The sequence below is a fragment of the Haliaeetus albicilla genome, chromosome 1, assembly GCF_947461875.1.
Source record: "Haliaeetus albicilla chromosome 1, bHalAlb1.1, whole genome shotgun sequence".
NCBI classification, from domain to species: domain Eukaryota; kingdom Metazoa; phylum Chordata; class Aves; order Accipitriformes; family Accipitridae; genus Haliaeetus; species Haliaeetus albicilla.
The window spans coordinates 39777694-39791264 of record NC_091483.1 but is presented as its reverse complement, the minus strand read 5'-3'; the positions used below and the strand labels follow the sequence as shown (position 1 = coordinate 39791264).

The 13571-nt window shown below is 37.0% G+C and overlaps 1 protein-coding gene across 3 annotated transcripts in view; it reads left to right on the top strand.

The window, feature by feature from the left end:
* Positions 1–13571, top strand: part of FSTL5 (follistatin like 5) — a 335608-nt gene that overhangs the window by 125945 nt on the left and 196092 nt on the right. The window lies entirely within an intron of this gene.

Here is a 13571-nt window from a genome sequence, read left to right as displayed (position 1 = left end):
TAATATAGAAATTAATGGAAATTGTAGTTATCTGGTGTAGTTATGTGAGTCTTCAACAGAAGGAACTGTAACTGCATAGAGAAATATTAGTAGCAGTCAGTAGAAGAGGCATGTGGCATAGCCAGCTGAAGGCAAAATTCTTGGGGGAGGGTCACACGTGTGTGTGTGTGTGTGTGTGCGCGCGCGCTCACACTCTGTTTCTCATCCTCTCCCTCTCTTCCTTTCTTTTTCTTATTGCAGACAGGCATAATGCACATGTATCACTTAGAAGGTCTGCTTCTGTTTGTCACCATGTGGAGCTACACTTTATTTATACACTAGAAACTCAAGCAGGTCTGCTGAGGATAGTCTACCTGTAGTTGCTTGACCGTATAAGGTTTAAGATAGCCGCTACCAACCACCTCCATAAAGTGAACATGAGGCCATCAAGTGTCTCTGTTTTTCCTATGTGTACTTTTCCAGAGTGGGATTTACAAATGCCATGCTAAAATACATTGTAATAAATCAAATTCAGTATCTGAAATGGTTTGAACAAGTGTGCACAAAATATGAGTTTTGCTGTGCACAATGCAGAATTCTAGTGCTGAACTAGTAGGTGATTTATGGTTTTACAGTAGTAAGTCAGTAGTCATTTAAAAAAAAAAAAAGCCTGAATTAGGAACAATTTTGGTAAGACAGGTACTCAGCAGAGTACAGTACTTGCTTGTTCTAAGCAGAAAGGGTTAATACCTCTCTAGCCATACTGAGAGCAATGTCCAGCAGGGGGAAAGAGAGACTGAAAATGAAGTCTTAGAATGGGTATCTATGATGGATGAGCGAAAAAATTCCATAAGAAATGTGATCAGAGCTCTATTAGGAGGAATGGATGAACCTGTGACTCAGGCAATTCTATTGCAAGTAGTTGCAAAATAATGTATCTCTGTAAATCAATATGAGGAAAAAAACGCTTAAGATTTAAACCCAGAAAAAAAATGAGAAAATAAGAAGTCATAAAGAGAATATTTTCAGACTTGCCAATTGCATTCTGCAATACAATTAATTCTATGAACAAATATCATCCAAGCCTTGGACAGGGAAAGGGATTTTGGAACCTTAAGACAAATATTGTGATTGATGTAGAGTTGTTCTATATTTAAAACAGATCTTTAAAAGATCAATTTCTGAGCTCTGAATCCTTCATGTCATCTTTCAACAAGAAGGAGCAATGTTATTTTGACTAATTAGTTACGGAAGCAATAGTCGTGGAGGCATCCAAGATGTCCCTTGGAAGATCAGCGAATATAAGATCCAAGAGGAAAAACAGTTGCAGAAAAATTACATGAGATCTTTAATTGAGGAGCCAGGCATTTTCTGTACACCACCACATTCCTTTAGCTGGAATTTGTAATTTATATGCTAGTGATTCTTCCAGTAAATCAGTTAGGTAAACCACCCTTGATTTCTTGCCGATTTAACATCAAGAATTTCTGAAAGCATAGTCTGTTTTCATGCAGTGTTGGTTTGAATTTGATGTTGGATGTCAAAGTGGACTTTGAAAATGGAATGCAATGTTTTTATGCTTTTCACTGTCTTTTAGACAAGTGAGAAGTAGGTGTGGTCACACTCAGGCTTAATTATTTTGTTAAATAATTGTTGTATGGAAACTGCTACTGTCCAAACATAAAAAATACTAGGCTGACCTGTCTTTCTAAGTATTATAATTTTATACATGGGAGAAGATTGTTAGACTTATTTTTCAGGAGCTAAACTGTAAAGTGGGACAAATTTATGACAAATATTTGATTAATAAGTGTAAGATATGCAAAATATATTTTGCCAACATCTATTTCATATTCCATGTACATTATGCAAGGTGAAGCTGTGTTAGCTTTTGAAATTTGAGTTAATGATTCTCATTATTTTTAAATTGTTTATGAGCTGCAAATATCCATAAGGAGCTGGCTGAAGTTTTGTTTTATAAATTTGAATGTAAAGCACTATTTGACATAAACTGGTGATTATATACTTGGATTTTGCTTACTTAGCAGTTTATGACCTGAAGAATATTACATTGATGATGTTTCCATACGGAGCATACTTTTTCATTGTGGCAGATTTAACAAAACTAAAGACCCCTGAAAAGTGAATATGTGCATGTTTTGTGCATTCTTCATGATGTCATGAAGAATGATTTTAAAATGTGTTTGCAGAAGGTAGTAGTATTAGTATTGCATAGGAAGCTTTAATTCTGCATTTCTGCTCAACAGTATGCCCGGCTTACTGTTTCAGACACATTGTTACAAGTTTTATTTGTCATTTCTATGCTTTAGAGAGAAAGCTTTTAAATCTGTGTACCTACTTCACTTTTTCATGTCCTTTTCAAAAAATCGCTCAGTTTTAGCTGAACCTGTTGGTTGACTTGCAGTGGTGCATGCTCAGTGGAAGTTAAGTTTGGCACAAAATAATCTCCAAAGATTTAATCTTAACTGAATGTACTGATGTCCAGAGGTGGAAGGCTTGCACAGAGATAAATCTTGTGATTTAAGTTGCTGCTGGAATTTAATTAGTATAGAAAAAAAGGAGGAGGTATCATTGCCACTACTCACAGCAATGCAGAATAGAATTGAATAGATGCCATAACACTTACAGTGTTTCACAGCATTAATGATGATAATTCTGGCAAATCCACATCCTCAGTGGCAAAATTCTTGTGTAGTTTTTTTTGTATGGGTATCATCCTGTGAAAATCTCTGTACATAAAAGTGTACATAGCATTACTCACTGGAGAGTGATCCAATTGATGTCTCTTTACCAATAGAGGCTATGCAAGATACAGTGTTGGGTTTTTGGTGGTGGTTGGTTTTTTTTTTTTTCCCTTTTTTTATATTACTGTGCTTGGGAAAACAAGCTTCTAATGACAGCTGCTCTGTATGCAATATGATACGTATCTGTCCTATGAGAGCAACCATTTAAATTCTGTTAGGAACAACTAGATAAAATGTCAGTCTGGTCTATGTTCTAGATTTAAAGAATTAAATTAATTCATACTTTATTGTAATTGTATTTCAAATATTCTGTGCCTTAAGATTTGAAAGTTGCAGACACATCATAAAAGCTGTGTAGGTTAGGATTACTTGTAGGGAATTAATTGCTGGACTCTTTTATTTTTTTTTTTTAATTGTTTTGAGTTTAGAAGTAATAACTGACTATAAGACAAGTTCATGTTCCTTTTATCTGGCAAATATGCACATATTAATTTCAGCAGGATAAACACAGTGCACCATGTAAAATCCTTATTCAAAGAGCCCTGATTTTTGCAGTTTTAGACAGTAGAGTATAGGTTGGTGTTGTCAGATATGTAAATGTTATTGAGAGATTTTTGGATTCCCTAAAATGTACCTGTATCTCTCCCATAATGGACCTGTCGCTGCAATGGGTTTTAATAGGCTGTTCACTCTGTCGTCTAGTCTGCAGTAGGAGTCACAAAAAGCTAACTCAGCTGAATTCATTGAGTGTTTCCTCATTGGCTTTGTTATAGCCAGTAAGTTTCATCAGAGAGGGGAGGAAAGGACTCATATGGAGGCGAAAGTAATACCATGTATCACATCACTTGTTTCAGTGTTAATTGGCATCACTTTGTAAGAAGTATTTTGTGTATTCTATGTCCTTACCTTACATAGTCAGTTTGTAGGAGTTAAAATTAACTTCTTATAACTTAAATCTAATCTTCACTGTTAGAAGAAACCTGTTTCAACCTGTTTTCTAGGCAGGGACTGTGGTTTTGGTGGCAAGGGTTTGTGTGATGCTGTAGAAAAATATTATTTACTAACTTTTTAATTGATACTTGCTTAGAAGACTCTTGAAAGTAAAACAATGCTTTGGTACAATAGCGTTGTAATATGAACACGGAAGTAACCCTCTGATTAACTTGTGTATACTTTTGATTTTTTTTTCAGTTCATTTTGTTTAGAATTTTCATCAAAAAACATTAATAGTGGAAACACTGAGTGTATATAATCTTCACTACAATTTATTTGTTATTTCTAGCAAAATGTAGGTACATGTTGAATGTACTGAAATGGTAAATTCTTTGGAACAGAGAACTTCTTTAGATCTGGCACAATGGAACCTTGTTTCACTCCTGACTTATGATCATCAAAATGCTAATTGACACTGAATTTAATAGTTAATTTTATTTTAAAAATTGAAACAACAGAAAAACCTCTTAGGAAATATCAAGAATATATTTTGCTAGAAACTGATCTTTTTTTCATTTCAAGTTAACATGTGGCTGTCCTCTGACTAAAAGATAATGAAAGGTAAAATGTTGTTTTGCTTCAACAGTTTGAAGTTCCAAATCTTAGATAGCTAATAGGTAGCAAATACAGAGATAATCAAGGCTTACTTTGGCTGATATATTTAATATTCTGTCTTGCCTTAACAAAACCATCCTTTGCAACTTCTCAAAGCTGCTGTATGACCTATGCTTCTGATACTTTCTTAGTACATACTTATGTGTAGCTACCCAGTTATAAAAGGCATTAAGTTACTTATTATAATTTTACGTAGAAACTTAAGAATAGCAACTGCAAACATCAAGGTTTTTTAATCACTTTTTGTTTTTCTCTCTCTCTCAAATGCATTCATAACTACATTTCTTGAAATTGCAAGCAGTCTGCTTGGTTCTTGTGATTTATAGCTCCCCTTCTCTTTTATTTAAGCATTAAGTATTAGTAGTGTTTTTCAAATTATAGCTGTATACCGGGGGGGGGGGGGCGGACGGACAGAGATTGGTTTTATTCCTCTATTCACTTAGTATCCGTGGCCGTCTTAACTTTTATTTTCCCTTTATTATAATTTCTTCTTCATTTTCTTTGCATATTGCTTTGTCCATTTAGCTTTACATTATTCATCAATACAAAACATACTTTTTTGGAAACTTTTATTTATATTTAGCTCTTCTTCAGTTAACTTTCATGCCTGGGTAACTTTTTTTTTTTCATCTGGCTTATTATCACCTTGAATTTTTTCTGCAACTGGACATGATCTAAAGTAACACTGAATCTTCAGTGTTGATAAACACAAACCTATAGTTGCTGATTCTGGGAAAGCACAGGCTTTCAAATATATATAATATATATTTGGGTTTTTTTTGTATTATTTCATTTCTTAGCTATTCTACTCTGTGCTGGCACTATAGTGAGGCATATACCTGACTGACTTACTGTAGAGGAAATTGCTACTGCATATAAGTATAGTAAGAGTGACTAAGTCAGATTAAATATCTGCCTAGTTTGATATCTGGTTTTTGATGACAGCCAGTAGTGTATACTTCTGAAAAAAATCCAAGAAATAGAACATGAATATAGTCATTCTCCCTGAGTATGTCTTCTCAGTTTCTGGTAACCAGGGATTTAAGGACTTGGAGCTCAAAATTATGTTTGTGTATCGTGTTTAGTACCCCCACCCCAACCCCCCAACTGGCCTGTTCTGCAGCTAATCCCATTTATACTTTTCTTTTATAAAACCTTCTGTAAGAAGGCACAATTGAATTGTGCCATATATTAAAAGGTCTTCCTTTTGTGTTTTAAATCTGCTTCTTGGAAAGTTTATTTCCAATTCCATTCTTTGAGTGAGACAGATAATTCATGGCATGGCTATACCCTGCATCAGTATGCAAAAGTCTGGGATTTTCAAGCTACTGAAGTACTATTTCTATGGCATATCTTGCCTTAATAAATATTGTAAGATACGCTGGCAAATTTTTCTCTTGGAATGTAGCTTTTTGAAATCTGTTTCACTTGTCTTGCTGTTGTTATTCTCCTTTACTATTTTTATTAATAATACAATATTGTCTAGTAATTAGCTTGAACATATAAAAATCCATAAGACTCAGTGTATTGGGTTTGCGTGGCAAGGTTTTGGTAGCGGGGCGGTGCTACAGGGGTGGCTTCTCTGAGGAGTTGCTAGAAGCTTCCCCTGGGTCCAACAGAGCCAATGCCAGCTGGCTCCAAGTCGGACCCACTGCTGGCCAAGGCCAAGCCCATCAGCAACGGTGGCAGTGCCTCTGGGAGAACAGATTTAAGAAGGGAAAACCTGCAGTAGTGAGGGGAGTGGAATGTGAGAGAAACCTCTATGCAGACACCAAAGTCAGTGAAGAAGGAGGGGGAGGACGTGCTCCAGGCACCAGAGCAGAGGTTCCCCTGCAGCCCTTGGGGAAGACCATGGTGAGGCAGGCTGTCCCCCTGCAGCCTGTGGAGGTCCATGGTGGAGCAGATATCCACCTGCAGCCTGGGGAGGACCCCACAACAGAGCAGGTGGTTGCCTGAAGGAGGCTGTGACCCTGTGGGAAGTCCGTGCTGGATAGGCTCCTGGCAGGATCTGTGGAGACAGGAGCCCACGGTGGAGCAGGTTTTCTGGCAGGACTTGTGACCCCGTGGGGGACCCACTCTGGAGCAGTCTGTGCCTGAAGGACTGCAGCCCGTGGAAGGGACACACGTTGGAGAAGTTCATGGAGGACTGTCTCCCATGGGAGGGACCCCACGCTGGAGCAGGGGAAGAGTGTGAGGAGTCCTGCCCCTGAAGAGGACAAAGTGGCATAGACAACGTGTGATGAACTGACCCCCACTCTCATTCCCTGTCCCCCTGTGCTGCTGGGTGGGGGTAGGTAGAGAATCCAGGAGTGAAGCTGTGCCCAGGAAAAGAGGGGTTGGGGCAAGGTGTTTTAAGATTTGGTTTTATTTCTCATTACCCTGCTCTGATTTGATTGGAAATAAATTAAGTTAATTTTCCCCAAGTCAAGTCTGTTTTGTCTGTGACAGTAATTGGTGAGTGATCTCTCCCTGTCTTTATCTCAACCCATGAGCCTTTCTTTATATTTTCTTTCCCCCGTCCATTTGAGGAGGGGAGTGATAGAGCGGCTTTGGTGGGCACCTGGTGTCCAGCCAAGGTCAACCCACCACACTCAGGCACCATATATATATGCAATTTTCAAAGTAAATGTCCTAGTTTTCTTTCCTAATGGAGAAATGTTGCCTTGTAGCTTTTTGGTTTGGGGTTTTTTTTGGTATTTAGATAGCTTTCTTTGAGTAATTGTGAAAAATTACATTTGAACAACATTGGGAACTAGTATAAGATGAAACTTGTTGTGGTAGCAGAAGAAACAGGTGTTGGAAAGATTCATTTAAACGAATAACGGGAGAGAAAAGGGTCTTGAGAAGGCATGGCACTCAGAAAATAATGCACGCTAAATGACAAAGGTGGTCTAACAAGAAAGACTTCTTCAGGAAGGTAGTGGGAATGTTCATTGAGACAATTGCATAGTAACTCTCATTGTAAACAAAAATTTCCCCCAATCCCAGCCAACTCCACCCTAATCCCTTGCAGAGTAAGGGCTGGATTAATTCTTCTGTTGTTGTTGTTGTGTTTTACTGTCCCTCTGGCATCATAGTTTAACATTTTAATTGAAAAAATAAGTACATGCGTTTCTTTATATAAAGACCCAAGAGCTTGTTGCTGCCAAGGTATATGACTCTCACAGATGTCCTGAATCAGACTGCTTGAAATCTGTCTGGCAGAGATGGAGTCAGAATTTTGGTGGTTTTCTGTGTATTTCACCTGTAGGGACTCATTTTGCTAGGTGTACTCAGAGCTCTGTTGAAGCACTTGTAAAGCTCACTGAAATGGAGGTGTTGGTGTCCCTCTTGCATTTATCAGGCAGTCTCTTGCGTTCATCAGGCAGTGTTAGGGGAAACAAGAATCGGATGCCCCTTCTGCTTCATTTGGAGTAGAGACTGTGACTTAAGAATTGCACCTCACAACAGCAGTGCTTGTAATTAACCTTTGAGGGTTGGCCTATTCTAGTTGGAAGAATCTTAAAAAGTCATTGTGCCAGCTAATGGGTGGGAAGTATTCTCTAGCTTGTTAGTTGGAGCACTAATGTAGAAGGATCAAGTCCTACTCCTCACTCGAGTTACTGTTTTAAGCTAAGGAAGTTGAACAGAAGAGATTAAAAGGTAGATTTTTTTGTAATACTCTCTAGTCTCATAGCTAAAGAATCTTCCTGGGGATGTGGTATCTGAGAAGGAATAATTTGTCTAAAGAAGGTTTCAGGTTTTTCATTTTGTCCTGTGAATGTCTGAATTGTAAAAAATATTCCCCACTGTTCTAGTCATTAAAGCTGCACTCCATATCTGATTGCTTTGTGAGTCCGAAGACTTTAGTAAACAGAATTTAAGTTAATTTAGAATTTAATACTGATTTGAAATGGTGTAACTAAGGGCAAAATTTGGTCCCAAATGGTGCTTTGATATGAATGTGGTGGTTATGATAGAATCACTCAAAATTCCTTAACTATGACTGTTAAAGCTAAAAACTTTAGGGATACGGTAAGCTGGCTTGCCATAATTAAAGCAATTTCTTATTGTAACCTGAATTTTGTCAGGCATACCTGAAAGCTGAAATTAACCTTTTTAAAATTCCCATCTTTCATGCCTGAGAGGTCTCTGAAGTATATTAGAATGACTTTTTTGCTTATTTTATCCTGCAGGAGAGTTTTTTTTTGGGGGGGGGGTGGGTTGTGGTTTTTTTGTTGTTTGGTGTTGTTTTTTTTTCCCATGGCAAGCTCTTGTTTAAGTCAGCTTTCTCTGAAGTTAGTCTTTTGCATCTGTTTGTTCATTTGAGTCTGGATGAGCTAACTAGTTTCAGAGTAAAGTAGACTCAGTTTTTAAGAAATTTAGACTTCATTTTTTTATTTGGTTTACCTTGCCTAGTTCAGTTCTCATTTGCACTTACAATAAATATTTGCTATAACTGATAGCAGATTTTCTGGTCAGAATAGCCTGCAAATATACGTCCAGTATTGAAAAACAGTTTATAGAACTAAGTGCTACAGATGGAAACTACTAATCAGCAGAAGTCCTGAGATATCAAGTGAAGTGCTGAGAAATGTTGATTTTGTTCAGGAGTTTCTGGCATTCATGGTCTCTCTCTGCTTTTGCACTGGTTTTTCTTTTCCCAGACATTAAACCTTTGCTGTTTCATGCTATATCCTAATCTTGTCCCTGCCCTGGGTGCCTCTTCTTGGCTTCTCTTAGTCTGTAAATTTCTGGACTATCTTAGTTTTAAATTTGCCAGAGAAGCTTTTCTCAGTGTCACCAAGAGAAAATTGCACTAAGTATTTTTATTCTAGACTTACAATATTTTCCCAGATCATTAAATATTTCTTTTTTGAAATTTTAATATCATGTTTATGTGTCCTGTGACAATTAAATCCTCTCCAACCATATTATTTGAGCTTATAAATATATTTGAATTGTTTGGTTTTTAGGTCCTTGCAGAGGAGAGCAGTTCATACTTAGTTCACCTAAATCTTGTAACATAAAACTCCCTCAGGCATTTAATTCCTTCACTGTTCTTCAAGTCTGTTCTAATTTGGTAATACTTTTCTGGTCATATGCCCAGAACTGAACACACTGTTCCAGAAGCAGCTGTGGAAGTGCAGTGTACCAAGTACCCAAACACTGTCATATGTAGCTTTGGTATACACAGCCTAATGCTACAAAGGCCTTCTTGCTACCAATTCACACCAATAATATATATTGTTTTCTCTTTTAACTCCCCTGATTTGATGTTGCACTGAAAATATTATCTTTTTATTCAACAACTGTTCCAAATTATTTTTCCTAATCTAATCCAATTTCATTATTTTCAGATTATGTTTTGAAAATCTTTGTCTCGTTGGTATTGCTTTATCTCTGGTGTGATTTGTGTATTTCTTCAGCTTATTACTTATTGAATCTTCTAGGTCATTACTGAAAATGTTGAGTACTAGGCCAAATAAAGATCTATATGTCATCCTAGAAGTGACCTTTCACTGTTCAATACACATCATGTCTTAAAACTTTTGAGTGTAGATTATTAGCATTTTCTTCCCTTATGAATTCAAATAAGTATGAATTAATTTTGTGACTGTGTTAAATTGCTCACTAAAATAGGAATAGTTTTCATTCATTAGATGGTTTTGTTTTCCTTTTACCCGTGGTCTTCTGAATAACTATGAAATTCAATCAGAAATCATACGACTAAATTGATTGGCTGTTTTCTTCCCTGTAGATTGGCACACACACACCCCCCCCCCATTTTTAAATTAACTTTTTATATTGCTTTCTAATATTAGTTTCTCATATTATTAATGCAGGCTACTAGGCTGTTTTTTGGGGGACAAATGACCCAGCATACTTTATAGGCCCAATTCTGTAAAGTGAACAAGCATATCCTTACATTAGTTCTAGAAAAAGAAAACATCACAATTCTCCCTCTCCTCTCTCATAATATGCAGAATATAGTTTTCAGGGCCCAAAATAGTCCTTTATTCAGGATATTGTTTAATTTCTCATCATTGAAGGTGCATAAGTGAGTAAGACTTTTCAAGATAAGATCTTTAGTTACAGGTAAGTGGGTAATCTAGTGTACAAATTTCTACTTGGACATTTTCAGGCTCCTGCGAGAATAATGAGCTCTCTTCTCTCCCTCCTTGTGCCCTCTTAGTGCTAATTCTTCAGCCTTTCATGAGGATAGGTGGAAAAGCGGGCAATATTAAAGTGAAAAGCCAGCTCAGGAAAGGAACATATCCTATAAAATGCCTTTCAAGTACAACGTTTTGATTTTTATCTGAACGTGTAAAACTGTTTAATGTATTATAGCGAGGCAGAGGTGATAACCATTTATTTGAGCCTGAACACTTTTTTTCCTGAGCTCTGTCTGTATTGTGGACTTAATGACACAGATTAGCACTTGTTCTTTTAATACTATATTTGATTGTCTGTGTTCAGCAAAGTCAAACTAAGTTTGAACTAAACATTAGCTTACACTTGCCTCAACTTTATGGTATCCATTATAGTTTTTGTACTCCTTTAATATTTTGAACACTTCAATTCTTTCTAATAAATAAACCAGAACAAGTTAATATGTGCTACTGGGTTGCTCCTACCTAGCTGGGCTGGAGTCCTCAGATGCACAAAGGGCATTTCTGCTGCATGCTCAAACAGAGTGACAGTAACAGTGCAATATACCCCCTGGCAGGCTCTCACTTAGAAAGAATGAAGTACATGCTTGTCCATAAGTTTGTTGGTTGTTTCCTGGAATGTCAATGGAAAAAAATAGCAACTCAAGGTCTGTGTTTGATTATACACTCCAATGACTCTTGTACTTTTAGCTCTTTCTGACCCATCCTCCATCATACAATTAGTCCCTTCTCCTTTGGTAGCTCCTTCCCCACCTTACCTGGGTGCAACTATTCCAGTCTGTTCCTCTTTTAAATCCTCTGCTGATCAAAGCTGTCACTGTCCACTTATTTCCAGTATAGTTCCTTACCCTTTTGTCTGCCCAGTAGGATGCTTTCTCCTTTCTTATGCCTGGACAAGAAAAGCACTGAGATGACAGCTGCAATAGAATTGCAACTTGTTTTCAGTTTTTAGGTCTCTTCCTGTAATGTCCTTTGGCTTTTAGCAAAAGCAGTTGGGGGTGGGGGGGAATAATCCCTTTGTGGTCTACAGTGTCCCTGGATGTGATGTATGCTTGTTGAAGTGGGAATCTTCTTGTTATTTAGCCACCAGAGTCAATAAAAACTTATGTTGAATATATTAATTTTTCTGGATTTATATATCACATAATGCTGGAGGAATTATTGAAAGGAACATTTATCTTTATAGTTGCAGAAGAAATACTCCATTCCCAGTCAGGTTTTAAGTGAGTGTGCTGGAGACATTCTTTGTATTTGTGGGAAATAAACGCTCCAGAAATTAGAGGAAAGCTGCAACCTTTAAATACAGTGGATTTTGCATATATTATTATATGAGACATCTAGTTGTCATTGTTCAGTTTTTAAAAGGAGAAAAATGAGAAACAATATTGCAGTCCAAATGGTTAAATTTTGGCATGGTTAGAATAGTGTAAAGCAGGACATGTAATGGAAAATGCTAAATTAATAATTGTACAGAGAAAGAGCTTAATAGCACCTGTCCTTTGGCAATGAAGTAATGGCAATAGTATTTAGCTCTCATATAGCAATTTCCATTTTCAAAGAAGTACTGCACTTATTTAATAGAATTGGTAGAAGGGGAAATGACTCTCGTCTAAAGCTCTCCCATTACTTTACAATGTCTCTTAGGACTGAGTGAGAAGCCCTTCATAAAGGAGAAGAGCTTAGAGCCATACAGAATTGCTTCAGTCCTGTAGAAGGAGCTGGCTGATCTCCTTCTGTGTATTCTAAATATAAAAAGGACATGACCAAAACTAGAAACGTTTGCAGAAGGGTGGAAACTGGAGAATACCAAATGTTTCTACCGTTGGCTCCTTCTAACCAACAAGGCAGATATTTCAGAGTATAGTTTTTATAGAATAAAACTATAACCCAGGGTTCTAGAACCTAAAGGCAATTTTAATTTGCATCTCCTCTTACATTGGAATATGTCTGACAAATTTCTTAGGTTTTCTGACCAAAGTCATGACACTCTCAAAGATCTTTTAAAAATAAACCTATTTATATAACTGAGGAAAAAAAAAAAACCAAGGAGAGATACCCTCATGAGATCAGCATTGACCTTTAGAGAGTGAGTCCCTACAGAAGAACTAGACTTTTTGACATGTTTTGTAATTTTACCGTTCAGTAGCAAGGGGATTCTTCCAGAAGCTTTCTTCATTGCTACTCAAGAATATCTGTAATTAAGTAAAAATGAGGTGGAATGAACGTGCAGCAAAGGACTGTAAACATGTTTACACATTTTGATAAACATTCCTGCATTTTTTATCTCTTGTAGCATTGATTCATCTGCATCATATACTACATGGAAATGAGCAAGATGTAAAATTAATCCACCCTTGTAACTATCTGAAGAGAGTAATTATCTGATGCTTGCAAGCTGTTTCTAGAATAGATCCTCCCAAGCTACATTAAATTTTATTGTATCTGTGTTTGAGTCTCAAATTACAGTAGATCACATCCCTTAACAATATAAACAATGTAGCTTCACTAAAGTCAGTGGAGCTGCACAGATTTTCTCTTATGGGAGCAGTACCCCAAAGCATGTAAGTCCCCATTGCAAATTTGACATTACAATAAATGATAGCAATTTATGTGTGCTTACTCTGAGAAATCAGTTTATGGATAACTTAGGATGCCTGGTTAATTGTGTTCAGCTCCCATATTAGAGGTGCTCAAACTGTGGAGCCATGGAACAAAGCCCTTAACAAGCATCACTCTGTTTGCATAGCAGAAGCTCAAGTACAAGAAGAAGAAAACATTCAGATTTGACAGCTAACTCTATGATAACTATGCATAAAGGAAAATATTATCTCCTGGAATACCAGTTTAAGACTTTTGGGGAATGGAGAAAGGAAAATTGGCAAATGAAAGGATAAACAGCTGAAAAAGGCAAAGGAGATAATTTGCTGCTTTTCTATTCATTCTCTTTGTTGGTTGTTGGGTTTTTCTTATGTGGTCAGTTTTGGTTTTGGTTTGGGTTTGGGTTTTTTTTGATTGGTTGATTTTGGTTTTGGAGCAACTGAAATGGCTAAGGCCAGTGCCTCACCTG